The sequence below is a fragment of the Chinchilla lanigera genome, unplaced genomic scaffold (assembly GCF_000276665.1).
Source record: "Chinchilla lanigera isolate Chin_1 unplaced genomic scaffold, ChiLan1.0 scaffold00020, whole genome shotgun sequence".
NCBI classification, from domain to species: Eukaryota; Metazoa; Chordata; class Mammalia; order Rodentia; family Chinchillidae; genus Chinchilla; species Chinchilla lanigera.
The window spans coordinates 2,199,169-2,203,895 of record NW_004955421.1 but is presented as its reverse complement, the minus strand read 5'-3'; the positions used below and the strand labels follow the sequence as shown (position 1 = coordinate 2,203,895).

The 4,727-nt window shown below is 38.9% G+C and overlaps 1 pseudogene; it reads left to right on the top strand.

The window, feature by feature from the left end:
• The first annotated feature begins 1,518 nt into the window (after nt 1-1,518).
• LOC102024014 lies at nt 1,519-3,495 on the top strand (annotated as a pseudogene).
• Nucleotides 3,496-4,727: the final 1,232 nt, after the last annotated feature.

Genomic DNA, 4,727 nt, shown 5'->3' with positions numbered 1-4,727 from the left:
ACTGTGTCTTTTAAAGAACAAAACTGTTAACACTTTCACTGTTAGAATACTCATCCCCCCGCAAAAAATTTAAAATATAAACAAAGAATACTCATCCCTTTGCATTTCTACAAGTCCTTTTCCTTACACTGATGTCAAAATTCGCCTTACTGAGCACAGCGCAGGTATATTAAATGGACAGGGAATGCACACAAAGTTAAAGGGACAGAGCTTGACATCATTTGCACAGTTGCTGTGACGATCTACAAAAATCAAAGCCCACAAATTCTGAGGCACCTGAAGTGCAACGCAAAGATCAAAAGATACAGAGTTACCTTCAATTCCACCAGAATGAAGAGGAGTTTCAAGTTCTAAGAGGCATATAAAGAGGGTTGTCATAATTTAACTTTACCACGTTGAGTTTTATCATAAATTTTATTGATATTAAATTATATTGGTCTTTTTTCTGCATCCATTGTGATGGTTATATCTTTTCACATATATTCTGCTAATATAATGATTTCACTGGTTGCTTTAAAATATAAAATCTCGGGGCAACCCACTAGGGTCCCCGTTCTGCCTCTCTCTTGGACAGAAGCTTTCTTTCTCTCAATAAATATATTCTGCTCTTAACTTCCGTTGTTCCCAAAATTTATTCTTCTATGTTAGAGAACGCGAACGCATCCCAGATATCGTTCAGCTTGGGAGTTTCTATCTTTTTGCATCAAGGTGATGGACATTAACTTGACTGTGGCCATCCTCTCACAGTGTTTACATACATCAGAGCACACACAGCGGGCTGGTGTGGCGCACGCCTGTAATCCCAGCACTCAGGGGCTGAGGCTGGAGGATTGCTGTGAGCTCGAGACCAGCCTGATTACATAGGGAGACCTCACCTCATTTCAACACACACCCCAAATCAGTTAATATGTACAATTTTTCATGTATACAAATTTTCTTTGTCAATTGCACCTCAGTAAAGCTGGAAGAAATAAGTATATTAAAAGTATTTTAAGTCAAGTGACAACTGCTCAGAGAGGCTTTCTCTGACCCAAATTTTTCGTATTACTTCCATGGCAATTAAGACTGAGCTTGTTATTTACTGTTTTTGTCTATCTCTCCACACTGAAGTGTTGTTTTTGTGACAGTGCGGTCCCTATCTCTCTTTGTCTGGCACGTTACCAGATGGATTTATTAGTTCTGTACCCATTTCACAAAAGGGCAAATGGAGGCCCTGAAGAAAGAGAGTCTAGATAAGAGCCTCTGTCTAAGTCAACCTAAACACAAATAATCTCTGGTACAACTTCCCCTTAAATGCTTCCTACTCGCCCAACATCACAGGGATGCAGTTCACTAGCATAGCCCTCTCCTCGTGTTCGTCTTTCCCGCGGTGTCTCCTGGTCCCCGCCAGGGGGCACCAGAGAGGATAACACCAAGAACCACAGGAGACTTTGCAGCTAGGAGAGGGGACATCCGCTTAGGGCCGCCGCCAGCTATTCCCCTTTCTGGCCACTTGGCCCCTAAAGGGTTGAACTGAGGATGGATGGGTTGGTGGCTTGGTGTTCCGCTGCTGCTGCAGCAGGAAAAAGAGATTAAATCTCTGACTGCTGAGATTGATCAGTTGAAAAACTACAGCTGCTTGGAATCTTCTCTCAATTTGCAGCAGTTGCAAGAAGAAAATTTAAAATTAAAGTATCGACTGAATATTTTTCAAAAGAGTCTTCAGGCAGAAAAGAACAAACCAACTAAAAATATGATTAACATCAATAGCTGCCTTCAAGACATCTTTGGTTGTGCCGTTAAGGCTGCATATCCAGACTTGGAAAATCCTCCTCTGATAGTAACACCAAGTCAGCAGCCCAAATTTGGAGATTATCGGTGTAATAGTGCCATGGGTATTTCTCAGATGCTCAAAGCCAAAGACAAGAAAGTAAGTCCAAGAGAAATTGCCGAAAACATTACCAAACACCTGCCAAACAATGAATGTATAGAAAAAGTTGAAACTGCTGGTCCTGGTTTCATTAATGTCCACTTAAGAAAAGATTTTGTATCAGAACAGTTGACCAATCTTCTGGTAAATGGAGTATAACTCCCTGCCATTGGAGAGAATGAAAAGGTTATAGTTGACTTTTCTTCTCCCAACATAGCTAAAGAGATGCACGTAAGCCACCTCCGATCGACTGTCACAGGAGAAAGTATGAGCCGCCTCTTCGAATGTGCAGAATATGATGTGCTCAGGATAAACCATGCAGGATATTGGGGGACCCAATTCGGCATGCTCATCGCTCACCTGCAAGATAAATTTCCAGATTATCTGACAGTCTCACCACCTATTGGGGATCTTCAGGCCTTTTATAAGGAATCTAAGAAAAGGTTTGATACTGAAGAGGAATTTAAAAAGTGAGCATATCAGTGTGTTGTGTGGCTCCAGAGCAAAAACCCAGATATTACACAAGGTTGGAAGCTTGTCTGTGATGTCTCCCACCAAGAGTTTAATAAAATCTATGAGGCACTGGACATCTCCTTAACAGAGAGGAGAATCCTTCTATCAAGATAGAATGCCTGTTGTTATGAAAGAACTTGAAGATAGAGGATTCGTGCAAGTGGATGATGGCCAAAAAAATTGTGTTTGTCCCAGATGGTTCTGTATCACTGACCATCATGAAATCAGATGGTGGTTATACCTATGACACACCTGACATGGCTGCTATTAAACAAAGACTATTTGAGGAAAAAGCAGACGTGATTATCTATACTGTAGACAGTGGACAAGCGACGCACTCCCAAACAGTGTTTGCGGCTGCTCAGATGATGGGTTGGTATGATCCAAAAGTAACTTGAGTGGCCCACACTGGATTTGGTGTGGTGCTGGGGGAAGACAAGAAGTTTAAAACACGTTCAGGTGAAACAGTGCGCCTCATAGACCTTCTGGAAGAAGGACTAAAAAGATCCATGCATAAATTGAAGGAAAAAGAGAGAGATAAGGTCTTAACTCCAGAGGAATTGAAAGCTGCTCAGACATCTGTTACTTATGGCTGTATCAAATACGCTGACCTTTCCCATAACCAGATGAATGCCTATATCTTCTCCTTTGACAAAATGCTAGATGACAGAGGGAACACAGCTGCTTATTTTTTTGTGTGCTTTCACTAGAATCAGGTCCATTGCACGTCTGGCCAACATCGATGAAGAGATGCTCCGAAAAGACGCGCAGGAGACCAAGATCATTTTAGACCATGAAAAGGAGTGGAAACTAGGCCGCTGCATTTTACGTTTCCCTGAGATTTTGCAGAAGATTTTAGATGACTTATTTCTCCATACACTCTGTGATTATATTTATGAGCTGGCAACTACTTTCACAGAGTTCTAGGATAACTGCTAGTGTGTGGAGAAAGACTGGCAGACCGGAAAAGTATCAAAGGTGAATATGTGCTGTATGCTGCTGTGTGAGGCGGTAGCTGCTGTTATGTCAAGGGGTTCAACATCTTCGGAATAAAACCCGTCCAAAGAATGTGACCTTCTTAAGTTTAACACTGTGTTTTTACCCAAGTGGCCATAAGCACAGTTTGCTTTTTTTTTAGCAAAGAAAAAAGCGCATGTTCAGATAAAACTAGTAAAGATAATATCTCTATCTGAAAAAAAAAAATAAAATGTAAAATCACTTATGAATTGCTGGAAAGAATTTCACATAGATAAATATATTTTTTATTTAAATTTTATTATATTTTATAATATTTTATTTGGTGTATCTGTCTATTTTCCTGACATATATCAAGGTTCAATTTTTTTTTTTTGGGGGGGGGACAGTGTCTCTCTAGGTAGTGAGGATGGCCTTGAACTTGCTTATGTTACAGAAGCTTGTCTCAAGCTCACTGCAATCCTCCTGCCTCAGCCTCTTGAGTGCTGGACTTACAGGCATGCACCACCACATCTAGCTTATCAAGGATCTTATATTTGTGATATCTGTGTTAGGTTTTCTTGTGTACATAATGTTGGTTATTCAAAATAAGCAGTGGTATGTATTTTAGCTATTGTTTTCCCTGAATAATTTTATAAAGGGGTTGATATCATTTCCATATTAAATATTTAGGAACATTTACCAGGGTACCTATCCCATCTTGAATTTTACTTTGTAGAAATAGTTTTCATTTCTTTTAAAAGATATGCTAGGATATCAGTACTTTTCTATTTATGTGTATTTCCATGACAATAAATCAGGTTTTGTTTTCAAGATTTTTTCCTGCTGAGTGTAGCTCTAATGATAGACATAACATTATTTATAACACATTCTTATTTTTTTGTATCTGGAAACTCCATAGTGTAATGGGTTTTTTTATGTATTACACTAGAAATTTGTGTTATCTCACTTTTATTCTCAGTAAGTTTGGCAAAGAATTGATTTATCTTAATAAATTGAGCTCAAAAACAGCTAAAGTATTTGTAGACTAAAATATATATCTGCTATTACATATCTACATTCTATTTTATTTATGCTGTTATATTTCTTGTTTTTTATTTACTTACTTCCATTTTGGTGTTTCAATTTGACCTTATTATTCTGATTTCTTTTTTTTTTTTTTTTTTTGGTTTTTCTCCGGTACCGGGAACCGAACTCATGACCTTGCACCTGCCAGGTGGGTGCTTTTGCCACTGAGCTAAATCCCCAGCCCCTATTCTGACTTCTGAAATCCAGGTTTGATCTTTGATTTTCATTTTTCCTTATTTATAGTATATGCATCTATATTTTG